Source organism: Leptodactylus fuscus, unplaced genomic scaffold (genome assembly GCF_031893055.1).
Source record: "Leptodactylus fuscus isolate aLepFus1 unplaced genomic scaffold, aLepFus1.hap2 HAP2_SCAFFOLD_414, whole genome shotgun sequence".
NCBI lineage: Eukaryota > Metazoa > Chordata > Amphibia > Anura > Leptodactylidae > Leptodactylus > Leptodactylus fuscus.
In genome coordinates this window covers 16,901-33,267 of record NW_027440439.1, presented here as the reverse complement: position 1 = coordinate 33,267, position 16,367 = coordinate 16,901, and the positions used below count along the sequence as shown (strand labels likewise).

The 16,367-nt window shown below is 49.6% G+C and overlaps 1 protein-coding gene and 1 long non-coding RNA gene across 5 annotated transcripts in view; both read left to right on the top strand.

Moving 5' to 3' along the window:
* Positions 1-16,367, top strand: part of LOC142188312 (arf-GAP with GTPase, ANK repeat and PH domain-containing protein 3-like) — a 94,285-nt gene that overhangs the window by 70,028 nt on the left and 7,890 nt on the right. The gene's annotated exons all lie outside the window — the stretch shown is intronic.
* Positions 11,103-13,096, top strand: LOC142188313 (uncharacterized). Its single transcript, XR_012712816.1, has 3 exons — positions 11,103-11,193; positions 12,762-12,835; positions 12,987-13,096. It is a non-coding gene; the product is annotated as an uncharacterized LOC142188313 (long non-coding RNA).

Genomic DNA, 16,367 nt, shown 5'->3' with positions numbered 1-16,367 from the left:
TAAGCGGCGGCCGCCGGCAAAGTCTCCATGCCGCTTCCATACAGTGCAATGGGAGCGCGCTATTCAAATAGTATTCGTTCATCTCTAACTATTTGAATAGCGCGCTCTCATTGTAATGTATGGAAGCGGCATGCAGACTTTGCCAGCGGCCGCCGCTTAAAGGGATTCTACTAGAGATGAGCGAGTACTGTTCGGATCAGCCGATCCGAACAGTACTCGCTCAACTCTAGATTCTACCATTAAAAGAACCTCTTCCCCCTAACCACGTCGGAATAGCCTTAAAAGACTATTCTTCTCTTACCTTTCCCATAGCCAGCGCCGCCTTCTCCCTGAGCTGTGTTCGCGCCTTCCGTGTCGTCTTCTTTGGGCCTCATGGATGACGCATGCGCAGTCGGCTCTGGCTGCGAGAGCCTGTTAGAGCCGACTGCGCATGCGTCATCCATGAGGCCCAAAGAAGACAGAGACGGAGCTGCGGAAGAAGGCGGCGCTGGCTATGGTAAAAAGGTAAGGAGCGTGATCAAGAAGGAAGTTCTTTTAAAGGTAGAATCCCTTTAACTCCTCGTGTGCCGAGCGCTTCCATTCATTTCAATGGAAGCGTGCCATTGAAATGAATAGAAGCGGCTGGCACGCGGGGGGTTAAGCGGCCGCCGGCAAAGTCTGCCGGCCGCCGCTTTCAATCATATAAGGCGCACCGGACAGCGCTGCGCCTTGTAGTCCGTTGCGCCTTATATATGGACCTAGGCAGGACTATAAGGCACTCATGGGTAATGCGCCTTATAGTCCGGTGTGGCAAGAACATTCTCATCTATTATGGACACCTAAGATTGCTACCTGTCGAACACTCACGACCAACTATCTTGTCCCCATACAAGTCCTTCAGACTCCTCTCTCATCCAGACTCCTCTCTCTCTTCCTCCAGACTCCTCTCTCACCCTCCAAACTCCTCTCTCTCCCCCTCTAGACTTCTCTCCCCCTCCAGACTCCTCTCTCTCTGTGATCTAGTAACATCCCATTGTGCAGGGTTTCCTGTAGCACTGGCTGTAGTCCTGAGGTCTGTCCATATAGTCAGTGAGCTAGTAACATCCCATTGTGCAGGGTTTCCTGTAGCACTGGCTGTAGTCCTGAGGTCTGTCCATATAGTCAGTGAGCTAGTAACATCCCATTGTGCAGGTTCGCCTGTAGCACTGGCTGTAGTCCCGTGGTCTGTCCATATAGTCAGTGAGCTAGTAACATCCCATTGTGCAGGTTCGCCTGTAGTACTGGCTGTAGTCCCGTGGTCTGTCCGTATAGTCAGTGAGCTAGTAACATCCCATTGTGCAGGTTCGCCTGTAGCACTGGCTGTAGTCCTGAGGTCTGTCCATATAGTCAGTGAGCTAGTAACATCCCATTGTGCAGGTTCGCCTGTAGCACTGGCTGTAGTCCCGTGGTCTGTCCATATAGTCAGTGAGCTAGTAACATCCCATTGTGCAGGTTGGCCTGTAGTACTGGCTGTAGTCCCGTGGTCTGTCCATATAGTCAGTGAGCTAGTAACATCCCATTGTGCAGGTTCGCCTGTAGTACTGGCTGTATTCCTGAGGTCTGTCCATATAGTCAGTGAGCTAGTAACATCCCATTGTGCAGGTTCGCCTGTAGTACTGGCTGTAGTCCTGAGGTCTGTCCATATAGTCAGTGAGCTAGTAACATCCCATTGTGCAGGTTCGCCTGTAGCACTGGCTGTAGTCCTGAGGTCTATCCATATAGTCAGTGAGCTAGTAACATCCCATTGTGCAGGTTCGCCTGTAGCACTGGCTGTAGTCCTGAGGTCTCCATATAGTCAGTGAGCTAGTAACATCCCATTGTGCAGGTTGTCCTGTAGCACTGGCTGTAGTCCCGTGGTCTGTCCATATAGTCAGTGAGCTAGTAACATCCCATTGTGCAGGTTCGCCTGTAGCACTGGCTGTAGTCCTGAGGTCTATCCATATAGTCAGTGAGCTAGTAACATCCCATTGTGCAGGTTCTCCTGTAGCACTGGCTGTAGTCCTGAGGCGTCTCCATATAGTCAGTGAGCTAGTAACATCCCATTGTGCAGGTTGTCCTGTAGTACTGGCTGTAGTCCTGAGGTCTGTCCATATAGTCAGTGAGCTAGTAACATCCCATTGTGCAGGTTCGCCTGTAGCACTGGCTGTAGTCCCGAGGTCTCCATATAGGCAGTGAGCTAGTAACATCCCATTGTGCAGGTTCGCCTGTAGTACTGGCTGTAGTCCTGAGGCGTCTCCATATAGTCAGTGAGCTAGTAACATCCCATTGTGCAGGGTTTCCTGTACCACTGGCTGTAGTCCTGAGGTCTGTCCATATAGTCAGTGAGCTAGTAACATCCCATTGTGCAGGTTCGCCTGTAGCACTGGCTGTAGTCCCGTGGTCTGTCCATATAGTCAGTGAGCTAGTAACATCCCATTGTGTAGGTTCTCCTGTAGTACTGGCTGTAGTCCCGAGGTCTGTCCATATAGTCAGTGAGCTAGTAACATCCCATTGTGCAGGTTCGCCTGTAGCACTGGCTGTAGTCCTGAGGTCTGTCCATATAGTCAGTGAGCTAGTAACATCCCATTGTGCAGGTTCGCCTGTAGCACTGGCTGTAGTCCTGAGGTCTCCATATAGTCAGTGAGCTAGTAACATCCCATTGTGCAGGTTCGCCTGTAGTACTGGCTGTAGTCCTGAGGTCTGTCCATATAGTCAGTGAGCTAGTAACATCCCATTGTGCAGGTTCGCCTGTAGCACTGGCTGTAGTCCCGAGGTCTGTCCATATAGTCAGTGAGCTAGTAACATCCCATTGTGCAGGTTCGCCTGTAGTACTGGCTGTAGTCCTGAGGTCTGTCCATATAGTCAGTGAGCTAGTAACATCCCATTATGCAGGTTCTCCTGTAGCACTGGCTGTAGTCCCGAGGTCTCCATATAGTCAGTGAGCTAGTAACATCCCATTGTGCAGGTTCGCCTGTAGTACTGGCTGTAGTCCTGAGGTCTGTCCATATGGTCAGTGAGCTGGTAACATCCCATTGTGCAGGTTCGCCTGTAGTACTGGCTGTAGTCCTGAGGTCTGTCCATATAGTCAGTGAGCTAGTGACATCCCATTGTGCAGGTTTGCCTGTAGTACTGGCTGTATTCCTGAGGTCTTTCTATATAGTCAGTGAGCTAGTAATATCCCATTGTGCAGGTTCTCCTGTAGCACTGGCTGTAGTCCTGCGGTCTGTCCATATAGTCAGTGAGCTATTAACATCCCATTGTGTAGGTTCGCCTGTAGTACTGGCTGTAGTCCTGAGGTCTGTCCATATGGTCAGTGAGCTAGTAACATCCCATTGTGCAGGTTCGCCTGTAGTACTGGCTGTAGTCCTGAGGTCTCCATATAGTCAGTGAGCTAGTAACATCCTATTGTGCAGGTTCTCCTGTAGCACTGGCTGTAGTCCTGAGGTCTGTCCATATAGTCAGTGAGCTAGTAACATCCCATTTTGTAGTTTCGCCTGTAGTACTGGCTGTAGTCCTGAGGTCTGTCCATATAGTCAGTGAGCTAGTAACATCCCTTTGTGCAGGTTCGCCTGTAGCACTGGCTGTAGTCCTGAGGTCTGTCCATATAGTCAGTGAGCTAGTAACATCCCATTGTGCAGGTTCGCCTGTAGCACTGGCTGTAGTCCCGTGGTCTGTCCATATAGTCAGTGAGCTAGTAACATCCCATTGTGTAGGTTCTCCTGTAGTACTGGCTGTAGTCCCGAGGTCTGTCCATATAGTCAGTGAGCTAGTAACATCCCATTGTGCAGGTTCGCCTGTAGCACTGGCTGTAGTCCTGAGGTCTGTCCATATAGTCAGTGAGCTAGTAACATCCCATTGTGCAGGTTCGCCTGTAGCACTGGCTGTAGTCCTGAGGTCTCCATATAGTCAGTGAGCTAGTAACATCCCATTGTGCAGGTTCGCCTGTAGTACTGGCTGTAGTCCTGAGGTCTGTCCATATAGTCAGTGAGCTAGTAACATCCCATTGTGCAGGTTCGCCTGTAGCACTGGCTGTAGTCCCGAGGTCTGTCCATATAGTCAGTGAGCTAGTAACATCCCATTGTGCAGGTTCGCCTGTAGTACTGGCTGTAGTCCTGAGGTCTGTCCATATAGTCAGTGAGCTAGTAACATCCCATTATGCAGGTTCTCCTGTAGCACTGGCTGTAGTCCCGAGGTCTCCATATAGTCAGTGAGCTAGTAACATCCCATTGTGCAGGTTCGCCTGTAGTACTGGCTGTAGTCCTGAGGTCTGTCCATATGGTCAGTGAGCTGGTAACATCCCATTGTGCAGGTTCGCCTGTAGTACTGGCTGTAGTCCTGAGGTCTGTCCATATAGTCAGTGAGCTAGTGACATCCCATTGTGCAGGTTTGCCTGTAGTACTGGCTGTATTCCTGAGGTCTTTCTATATAGTCAGTGAGCTAGTAATATCCCATTGTGCAGGTTCTCCTGTAGCACTGGCTGTAGTCCTGCGGTCTGTCCATATAGTCAGTGAGCTATTAACATCCCATTGTGCAGGTTCGCCTGTAGTACTGGCTGTAGTCCTGAGGTCTGTCCATATAGTCAGTGAGCTAGTAACATCCCATTGTGCAGGTTCGCTTGTAGCACTGGCTGTAGTCCTGAGGTCTGTCCATATAGTCAGTGAGCTAGTAACATGCCATTGTGCAGGTTCGCCTGTAGCACTAACTGTAGTCCTGAGGTCTCCATATCGTCATTGAGCTAGTAACATCCCATTGTGCAGGTTCGCCTGTAGCACTTGCTGTAGTCCTGAGGTCCCCATATAGTCAGTGAGCTAGTAACATCCCATTGTGCAGGTTCGCCTGTAGTACTGGCTGTAGTCCTGAGGTCTGTCCATATAGTCAGTGAGCTAGTAACATCCCATTGTGCAGGTTCGCCTGTAGCACTGGCTGTAGTCCTGAGGTCCCCATATAGTCAGTGAGCTAGTAACATCCCATTGTGCAGGGTTTCCTGTAGCACTGGCTGTAGTCCTGAGGTCTGTCCATATAGTCAGTGATCTAGTAACATCCCATTGTGCAGGTTCTCCTGTAGCACTGGCTGTAGTCCCGAGGTCTCCATATAGTCAGTGAGCTAGTAACATCCCATTGTGCAGGTTCGCCTGTAGTACTGGCTGTAGTCCTGAGGTCTGTCCATATAGTCAGTGAGCTAGTAACATCCCATTGTGCAGGTTCGCCTGCAGCACTGGCTGTATTCCTGAGGTCTGTCAATATAGTCAGTGAGCTAGTAACATCCTATTTTGCAGGTTCGCCTGTAGCACTGGCTGTAGTCCCGAAGTCTCCATATAGTCAGTGAGCTAGTAACATCCTATTGTGCAGGTTGTCCTGTAGCACTGGCTGTATTCCTGAGGTCTGTCCATATAGTCAGTGAGCTAGTAACATCCCATTGTGCAGGTTCGCCTGTAGCACTGCCTGTAGTCCTAAGGTCTGTCTATATAGTCAGTGAGCTAGTAACATCCCATTGTGCAGGTTCTTCTGTAGCACTGACTGTAGTCCTGAGGTCTGTCCATATAGTCAGTGAGCTAGTAACATCCCATTGTGCAGGTTCGCCTGTAGTACTGGCTGTAGTCCCGAGGTCTGTCCATATAGTCAGTGTGCTAGTAACATCCCATTGTGCAGGTTCGCCTGTAGCACTGGCTGTAGTCCTGAGGTCTCCATATAGTCAGTGAGCTAGTAACATCCCATTGTGCAGGTTCGCCTGTAGCACTGGCTGTAGTCCTGAGGTCTGTCCATATAGTCAGTGTGCTAGTAATATCTTATTGTGCAGGTTCGCCTGTAGCACTGGCTGTAGTCCTGAGGTCTGTCCATATAGTCAGTGAGCTAGTAACATCCCATTGTGCAGGTTCACCTGTAGTACTGGCTGTATTCCTGAGGTCTGTCCATATAGTCAGTGAGCTAGTAACATCCCATTGTGCAGGTTCGCCTGTAGCACTGGCTGTAGTCCTGAGGTCTGTCCATATAGTCTATGAGCTACTAACATCCCATTGTGCAGGTTCACCTGTAGCACTGGCTGTAGTCCTGAGGTCTGTCCATATAGTCTATGAGCTAGGAACATCCCATTGTGCAGGTTCGCCTGTAGCACTGACTGTAGTCCCGAGGTCTGTCCATATAGTCAGTGAGCTAGTAACATCCCATTGTGCAGGTTATCCTGTAGCACTGGCTGTAGTCCTGAGGTCTGTCCATATAGTCTGAGCTAGTAACATCCCATTGTGCAGGTTCGCCTGTAGTACTGGCTGTAGTCCTGAGGTCTGTCCATATCGTCAGTGAGCTAGTAACATCCCATTGTGCAGGTTCGCCTGTAGTACTGGCTGTAGTCCTGAGGTCTGTCCATATAGTCAGTGAGCTAGTAACATCCCATTGTGCAGGGTTTCCTGTAGCACTGGCTGTAGTCCTGAGGTCTGTCCATATAGTCAGTGAGCTATTAACATCCCATTGTGCAGGTTCTCCTGTAGTACTGGCTGTAGTCCTGAGGTCTGTCCGTATAGTCAGTGAGCTAGTAACATCCCATTGTGCAGGTTCGCCTGTAGTACTGGCTGTAGTCCCAAGTTCTGTCCCTATAGTCAGTGAGCTAGTAACATCCCATTGTGCAGGTTTGCCTGTAGTACTGGCTGTAGTCCTGCGGTCTGTCCATATAGTCTATGAGCTATTAACATCCCATTGTGCAGGTTCGCCTGTAGCACTGGCTGTAGTCCTGAGGTCTGTCCATATAGTCAGTGAGCTAGTAACATCCCATTGTACAGGTTCGCCTGTAGTACTGGCTGTAGTCCTGAGGTCTGTCCATATAGTCAGTGAGCTAGTAACATCCCATTGTGCAGGTTCGCCTGTAGTACTGGCTGTATTCCTGAGGTCTGTCCATATAGTCAGTGAGCTAGTAACATCCCATTGTGCAGGTTCTCCTGTAGCACTGGCTGTAGTCCTGAGGTCTGTCCATATAGTCAGTGAGCTAGTAACATCCCATTGTGCAGGTTCTCCTGTAGCACTGGCTGTAGTCCTGAGGTCTGTCCATATAGTCAGTGAGCTAGTAACATCCCATTGTGCAGGTTCGCCTGTAGCATTGGCTGTAGTCCTGCGGTCTGTCCATATAGTGAGTGAGCTAGTAACATCCCATTGTGCAGGTTCGCCTGTAGTACTGGCTGTAGTCCTGAGGTCTGTCCATATAGTCAGTGAGCTAGTAACATCCCATTGTGCAGGTTCGCCTGTAGTACTGGCTGTATTCCTGAGGTCTGTCCATATAGTCAGTGAGCTAGTAACATCCCATTGTGCAGGTTCGCCTGTAGTACTGGCTGTAGTCCTGAGGTCTCCATATAGTCAGTGAGCTAGTAACATCCCATTGTGCAGGTTCGCCTGTAGCACTGGCTGTATTCCTGAGGTCTGTCCATATAGTCAGTGAGCTAGTAACATCCCATTGTGCAGGTTCTCCTGTAGTACTGGCTGTAGTCCCGTGGTCTGTCCATATAGTCAGTGAGCTAGTAACATCCCATTGTGCAGGTTCGCCTGTAGCACTGGCTGTAGTCCTGAGGTCTGTCCATATAGTCAGTGAGCTAGTAACATCCCATTGTGCAGGTTCTCCTGTAGCACTGGCTGTAGTCCTGAGGTCTGTCCATATAGTCAGTGAGCTAGTAACATCCCATTGTGCAGGTTCGCCTGTAGCATTGGCTGTAGTCCTGCGGTCTGTCCATATAGTGAGTGAGCTAGTAACATCCCATTGTGCAGGTTCGCCTGTAGTACTGGCTGTAGTCCTGAGGTCTGTCCGTATAGTCAGTGAGCTAGTAACATCCCATTATGCAGGTTCTCCTGTAGCACTGGCTGTAGTCCCGAGGTCTCCATATAGTCAGTGAGCTAGTAACATCCCATTGTGCAGGTTCGCCTGTAGTACTGGCTGTAGTCCTGAGGTCTGTCCATATAGTCAGTGAGCTAGTAACATCCCATTGTGCAGGTTCGCCTGTAGTACTGGCTGTATTCCTGAGGTCTGTCCATATAGTCAGTGAGCTAGTAACATCCCATTGTGCAGGTTCGCCTGTAGTACTGGCTGTAGTCCTGAGGTCTCCATATAGTCAGTGAGCTAGTAACATCCCATTGTGCAGGTTCGCCTGTAGCACTGGCTGTATTCCTGAGGTCTGTCCATATAGTCTATGAGCTAGTAACATCCCATTGTGCAGGTTCGCCTGTAGCACTGGCTGTAGTCCTGAGGTCTGTCCATATAGTCAGTGAGCTAGTAACATCCCATTGTGCAGGTTCGCCTGTAGTACTGGCTGTATTTCTGAGGTCTGTCCATATAGTCAGTGAGCTAGTAACATCCCATTGTGCAGGTTCGCCTGTAGCACTGGCTGTAGTCCCGAGGTCTCCATATAGTCAGTGAGCTAGTAACCTCCCATTGTGCAGGTTCGCCTGTAGTACTGGCTGTATTCCTGAGGTCTGTCCATATAGTCAGTGAGCTAGTAACATCCCATTGTGCAGGTTCTTCTGTAGCACTGACTGTAGTCCTGAGGTCTGTCCATATAGTCAGTGAGCTAGTAACATCCCATTGTGCAGGTTCGCCTGTAGCACTGGCTGTATTCCTGAGACGTCGCCATATGGTCAGTGAGCTAGTAACATCCCATTGTGCAGGTTCGCCTGTAGCACTGGCTGTAGTCCTGAGGTCTGTCCATATAGTCAGTGTGCTAGTAACATCCCATTGTGCAGGTTCGACTGTAGTACTGGCTGTAGTCCTGAGGTCTCCATATAGTCAGTGAGCTAGTAACATCCCATTGTGCAGGTTCGCCTGTATCACTGGCTGTAGTCCTGAGGTCTCCATATAGTCAGTGAGCTAGTAACATCCCATTGTGCAGGTTCGCCTGTAGCACTAGCTGTAGTCCTGAGGTCTCCATATAGTCAGTGAGCTAGTAACATCCCATTGTGCAGGTTCACGTGTAGTACTGGCTGTATTCCTGAGGTCTGCCCATATAGTCAGTGAGCTAGTAACATCCCATTGCGCAGGTTGGCCTGTAGTACTGGCTGTATTCCTGAGGTCTGTCCATATAGTCAGTGAGCTAGTAACATCCCATTGTGCAGGTTCGCCTGTAGCACTGGCTGTAGTCCTGAGGTCTGTCCATATAGTCAGTGTGCTAGTAACATCCCATTGTGCAGGTTCGCCTGTAGCACTGGCTGTAGTCCTGAGGTCTCCATATAGTCAGTGAGCTAGTAACATCCCATTGTGCAGGTTCGCCTGTAGCACTGACTGTAGTCCCGAGGTCTGTCCATATAGTCAGTGAGATAGTAACATCCCATTGTGCAGGTTCTCCTGTAGCACTGGCTATAGTCCTGAGGTCTGTCCATATAGTCTGTGAGCTAGTAACATCCCATTGTGCAGGTTCGCCTGTAATACTGGCTGTAGTCCTGAGGTCTGTCCATATAGTCAGTGAGCTAGTAACATCCCATTGTGCAGGTTCGCCTGTAGCACTGGCTGTAGTCCCGAGGTCTCCATATAGTCAGTGAGCTAGTAACATCCCATAGTGCAGGTTCGCCTGTAGTACTGGCTGTAGTCCTGGGGTCTGTCCATATAGTCAGTGAGCTAGTAACATCCCATTGTGCAGGTTCTCCTGTAGCACTGGCTGTAGTCCTGAGGTCTGTCCATATAGTCAGTGAGCTAGTAACATCCCATTGTGCAGGTTCGCCTGTAGCACTGGCTGTAGTCCTGAGGTCTGTCCATATAGTCAGTGAGCTAGTAACATCCCATTGTGCAGGTTCGCCTGTAGTACTGGCTGTAGTCCCGAGGTCTCCATATAGTCAGTGAGCTAGTAACATCCTATTGTGCAGGTTCTCCTGTAGCACTGGCTGTAGTCCTGAGGTCTGTCCATATAGTCAGTGAGCTAGTAACATCCCATTTTGTAGTTTCGCCTGTAGTACTGGCTGTAGTCCTGAGGTCTGTCCATATAGTCAGTGAGCTAGTAACATCCCATTGTGCAGGTTTGCCTGTAGTACTGGCTGTAGTCCTGAGGTCTGTCCATATAGTCAGTGAGCTAGTAACATCCCATTGTGCAGGTTCGCCTGTAGCACTGGCTGTAGTCCTGAGGTCTGTCCATATAGTCAGTGAGCTAGTAACATCCCATTGTGTAGGTTCTCCTGTAGTACTGGCTGTAGTCCCGTGGTCTGTCCATATAGTCAGTGAGCTAGTAACATCCCATTGCGCAGGTTGGCCTGTAGTACTGGCTGTATTCCTGAGGTCTGTCCATATAGTCAGTGAGCTAGTAACATCCCATTGTGCAGGTTCGCCTGTACCACTGGCTGTATTCCTGAGGTCTGTCCATATAGTCTATGAGCTAGTAACATCCCATTGTGCAGGTTCGCCTGTAGTACTGGCTGTAGTCCTGAGGTCTGTCCATATAGTCAGTGAGCTAGTAACATCCCATTGTGCAGGTTCGCCTGTAGTACTGGCTGTATTCCTGAGGTCTGTCCATATAGTCAGTGAGCTAGTAACATCCCATTGTGCAGGTTCTCCTGTAGCACTGGCTGTAGTCCTGAGGTCTGTCCATATAGTCAGTGAGCTAGTAACATCCCATTGTGCAGGTTCGCCTGTAGCACTGGCTGTAGTCCTGAGGTCTGTCCATATAGTTAGTGAGCTAGTAACATCCCATTGTGCAGGTTCGCCTGTAGCACTGGCTGTAGTCCCGTGGTCTGTCCGTATAGTCAGTGAGCTAGTAACATCCCATTGTGCAGGTTCGCCTGTAGCACTGGCTGTATTCCTGAGGTCTGTCCATATAGTCAGTGAGCTAGTAACATCCCATTGTGCAGGTTCGCCTGTAGTACTGGCTGTATTCCTGAGGTCTGTCCATATAGTCATTGAGCTAGTAACATCCCATTGTGCAGGTTCGCCTGTAGTACTGGCTGTATTCCTGAGGTCTGTCCATATAGTCAGTGAGCTAGTAACATTCCATTGTGCAGGTTTGCCTGTAGTACTGGCTTTATTCCTGAGGTCTGTCCATATAGTCAGTGAGCTAGTAACATCCCATTGTGCAGGTTCTCCTGTAGCACTGGCTGTAGTCCCGAGGTCTCCATATAGTCAGTGAGCTAGTAACATCCCATTGTGCAGGTTCGCCTGTAGTACTGGCTGTAGTCCTGAGGTCTGTCCATATAGTCAGTGAGCTAGTAACATCCCATTGTGCAGGTTTGCCTGTAGTACTGGCTGTAGTCCTGAGGTCTCCATATAGTCAGTGAGCTAGTAACATCCCATTGTGCAGGTTCGCCTGTAGCACTGGCTGTAGTCCTGAGGTCTGTCCATATAGTCTATGAGCTAGTAACATCCCATTGTGCAGGTTCGCCTGTAGTACTGGCTGTAGTCCTGAGGTCTCCATATAGTCAGTGAGCTAGTAACATCCCATTGTGCAGGTTCGCCTGTAGCACTGGCTGTATTCCTGAGGTCTGTCCATGTAGTCTATGAGCTAGTAACATCCTATTGTGCAGGTTCGCCTGTAGCACTGGCTGTATTCCTGAGGTCTGTCCATATAGTCACTGAGCTAGTAACATCCCATTGTGCAGGTTCGCCTGTAGTACTGGCTGTATTCCTGAGGTCTGTCCATATCGTCAGTGAGCTAGTAACATCCCATTGTGCTGGTTCCCTTGTAGTACTGGCTGTAGTCCTGAGGTCTGTCCATATAGTCAGTGAGCTTGTAACATCCCATTGTGCAGGTTCGCCTGTAGTACTAGCTGTATTCCTGAGGTCTGTCCATATAGTCTATGAGCTAGTAACATCCCATTGTGCAGGTTCGCCTGTAGCACTGGCTGTAGTCCTGAGGTCTGTCCATATAATCAGTGAGCTAGTAACATCCCATTGTGCAGGTTCGCCTGTAGTACTGGCTGTATTCCTGAGATCTGTCCATATAGTCAGTGAGCTAGTAACATCCCATTGTGCAGGTTCGCCTGTAGCACTTGCTGTAGTCCTGAGGTCTGTCCGTATAGTCAGTGAGCTAGTAACATCCCATTGTGCAGGTTCGCCTGTAGCACTGGCTGTAGTCCTGAGGTCTGTCCATATAGTCAGTGAGCTAGTAACATCCCATTGTGCAGGTTCTTCTGTAGCACTGACTGTAGTCCTGAGGTCTGTCCATATAGTCAGTGAGCTAGTAACATCCCATTGTGCAGGTTCGCCTGTAGCACTGGCTGTAGTCCTGAGGTCTCCATATAGTCAGTGAGCTAGTAACATCCCATTGTGCAGGTTCACCTGTAGTACTGGCTGTATTCCTGAGGTCTGTCCATATAGTCAGTGAGCTAGTAACATCCCATTGTGCAGGTTCGCCTGTAGCACTGGCTGTATTCCTGAGACGTCGCCATATGGTCAGTGAGCTAGTAACATCCCATTGTGCAGGTTCGCCTGTAGTACTGGCTGTAGTCCTGAGGTCTGTCCATATAGTCAGTGTGCTAGTAAAATCCCATTGTGCAGGTTCGCCTGTAGCACTGGCTGTAGTCCTGACGTCTCCATATAGTCAGTGAGCTAGTAACATCCCATTGTGCAGGTTCACCTGTAGTACTGGCTGTATTCCTGAGGTCTGTCCATATAGTCAGTGAGCTAGTAACATCCCATTGTGCAGGTTCGCCTGTAGCACTGGCTGTAGTCCTGAGGTCTGTCCATATAGTCTATGAGCTAGTAACATCCCATTGTGCAGGTTCGCCTGTAGCACTGGCTGTAGTCCTGAGGTCTGTCCATATAGTCTATGAGCTAGTAACATCCCATTGTGCAGGTTCGCCTGTAGCACTGACTGTAGTCCCGAGGTCTGTCCATATAGTCAGTGAGCTAGTAACATCCCATTGTGCAGGTTCGCCTGTAGTACTGGCTGTAGTCCTGAGGTCTGTCCATATAGTCAGTGAGCTAGTAACATCCCATTGTGCAGGGTTTCCTGTAGCACTGACTGTAGTCCTGAGGTCTGTCCATATAGTCAGTGAGCTAGTAACATCCCATTGTGCAGGTTCGCCTGTAGCATTGACTGTAGTCCCGAGGTCTGTCCATATAGTCAGTGAGCTAGTAACATCCCATTGTGCAGGTTCGCCTGTAGTACTGGCTGTAGTCCTGAGGTCTGTCCATATAGTCAGTGAGCTAGTAACATCCCATTGTGCAGGTTCGCCTGTAGCACTTGCTGTAGTCCTGAGGTCTGTCCATATAGTCAGTGAGCTATTAACATCCCATTGTGCAGGTTCGCCTGTAGCACTGGCTGTTGTCCCGTGGTCTGTCCGTATAGTCAGTGAGCTAGTAACATCCCATTGTGCAGGTTCGCCTGTAGTACTGGCTGTAGTCCCAAGTTCTGTCCCTATAGTCAGTGAGCTAGTAACATCCCATTGTGCAGGTTCGCCTGTAGTACTGGCTGTAGTCCTGAGGTCTGTCCATATAGTCAGTGAGCTAGTAACATCCCATTGTGCAGGTTCGCCTGTAGCACTGGCTGTAGTCCTGCGGTCTGTCCATATAGTCAGTGAGCTAGTAACATCCCATTGTGCAGGTTCGCCTGTAGTACTGGCTGTAGTCCTGCGGTCTGTCCATATAGTCAGTGAGCTAGTAACATCCCATTGTGCAGGTTCGCCTGTAGTACTGGCTGTAGTCCCGTGGTCTGTCCGTATAGTCAGTGAGCTAGTAACATCCCATTGTGCAGGTTCGCCTGTAGCACTGGCTGTAGTCCTGAGGTCTGTCCATATAGTCAGTGAGCTAGTAACATCCCATTGTGCAGGTTCGCCTGTGGTACTGGCTTTATTCCTGAGGTCTGTCCATATAGTCAGTGAGCTAGTAACATCCCATTGTGCAGGTTCGCCTATAGTACTGGCTGTAGTCCTGAGGTCTGTCCATATAGTCAGTGAGCTAGTAACATCCCATTGTGCAGGTTCGCCTGTAGCACTGGCTGTAGTCCTGAGGTCTGTCCATATAGTCACTGAGCTAGTAACATCCCATTGTGCAGGTTCGCCTGTAGCACTGGCTGTAGTCCCGAGGTCTCCATATAGTCAGTGAGCTAGTAACCTCCCATTGTGCAGGTTCGCCTGTAGTACTGGCTGTATTCCTGAGGTCTGTCCATATAGTCAGTGAGCTAGCAACATCCCATTGTGCAGGTTCGCCTGTAGCACTGGCTGTAGTCCTGAGGTCTGTCCATATAGTCAGTGAGCTAGTAACATCCCATTGTGCAGGTTCGCCTGTAGCACTGGCTGTAGTCCTGAGGTCTGTCCATATAGTCAGTGAGCTAGTAACATCCCATTGTGCAGGTTCGCCTGTAGCACTGGCTGTATTCCTGAGACGTCGCCATATGGTCAGTGAGCTAGTAACATCCCATTGTGCAGGTTCGCCTGTAGTACTGGCTGTAGTCCTGAGGTCTGTCCATATAGTCAGTGTGCTAGTAACATCCCACTGTGCAGGTTCGCCTGTAGTACTGGCTGTAGTCCTGAGGTCTCCATATAGTCAGTGAGCTAGTAACATCCCATTGTGCAGGTTCGCCTGTAGCACTGACTGTAGTCCTGAGGTCTCCATATAGTCAGTGAGCTAGTAACATCCCATTGTGCAGGTTCGCCTGTAGTACTGGCTGTATTCCTGAGGTCTGTCCATATAGTCAGTGAGCTAGTAACATCCCATTGTGCAGGTTCGCCTGTAGTACTGGCTGTAGTCCTGCGGTCTGTCCATATAGTCAGTGAGCTAGTAACATCCCATTGTGCAGGTTCGCCTGTAGCACTGGCTGTAGTCCTGAGGTCTGTCCATATAGTCTATGAGCTAGTAACATCCTATTGTGCAGGTTCGCCTGTAGCACTGGCTGTAGTCCTGAGGTCTGTCCATATAGTCAGTGATCTAGTAACATCCCATTGTGCAGGTTCGCCTGTAGCACTGGCTGTAGTCCCGTGGTCTGTCCATATAGTCAGTCAGCTAGTAACATCCCATTGTGCAGGTTCGCCTGTAGTACTGCCTGTAGTCCTGAGGTCTGTCCATATAGTCAGTGAGCTAGTAACATCCCATTGTGCAGGTTCGCCTGTAGTACTGGCTGTAGTCCTGAGGTCTGTCCATATAGTCAGTGAGCTAGTAACATCCCATTGTGCAGGTTCGCCTGTAGCACTTGCTGTAGTCCTGAGGTCTGTCCATATAGTCAGTGAGCTATTAACATCCCATTGTGCAGGTTCGCCTGTAGCACTGGCTGTAGTCTCGTGGTCTGTCCGTATAGTCAGTGAGCTAGTAACATCCCATTGTGCAGGTTCGCCTTTAGTACTGGCTGTATTCCTGAGGTCTGTCCATATAGTCAGTGAGCTAGTAACATCCCATTGTGCAGGTTCGCCTGTAGCACTGGCTGTAGTCCCGTGGTCTGTCCGTATAGTCAGTGAGCTAGTAACATCCCATTGTGCAGGTTCGCCTGTAGTACTGGCTGTATTCCTGAGGTCTGTCCATATAGTCAGTGAGCTAGTAACATCCCATTGTGCAGGTTCGCCTGTAGCACTGGCTGTAGTCCCGTGGTCTGTCCATATAGTCAGTGAGCTGGTAACATCCCATTGTGCAGGTTCTCCTGTAGCACTGGCTGTAGTCCTGAGGTCTGTCCATATAGTCAGTGAGCTAGTAACATCCCATTGTGCAGGTTCGCCTATAGTACTGGCTGTAGTCCCGTGGTCTGTCCGTATAGTCAGTGAGCTAGTAACATCCCATTGTGCAGGTTCGCCTGTAGTACTGGCTGTATTCCTAAGGTCTGTCCATATAGTCAGTGAGCTAGTAACATCCCATTGTGCAGGTTCGCCTATAGTACTGGCTGTAGTCCTGCGGTCTGTCCATATAGTCTATGAGCTAGTAACATCCCATTGTGCAGGTTCGCCTGTAGCACTGGCTGTAGTCCTGAGGTCTCCATATAGTCAGTGAGCTAGTAACATCCCATTGTGCAGGTTCGCCTGTAGTACTGGCTGTATTCCTGAGGTCTGTCCATATAGTCAGTGAGCTAGTAACATCCCATTGTGCAGGTTCGCCTGTAGTACTGGCTGTAGTCCTGCGGTCTGTCCATATAGTCAGTGAGCTAGTAACATCCCATTGTGCAGGTTCGCCTGTAGTACTGGCTGTATTCCTGAGGTCTGTCCATATAGTCAGTGAGCTAGTAACATCCCATTGTGCAGGTTCGCCTGTAGCACTGGCTGTAGTCCTGAGGTCTGTCCATATAGTCTATGAGCTAGTAACATCCTATTGTGCAGGTTCGCCTGTAGCACTGGCTGTAGTCCTGAGGTCTGTCCATATAGTCAGTGATCTAGTAACATCCCATTGTGCAGGTTCGCCTGTAGCACTGGCTGTAGTCCCGTGGTCTGTCCATATAGTCAGTCAGCTAGTAACATCCCATTGTGCAGGTTCGCCTGTAGTACTGCCTGTAGTCCTGAGGTCTGTC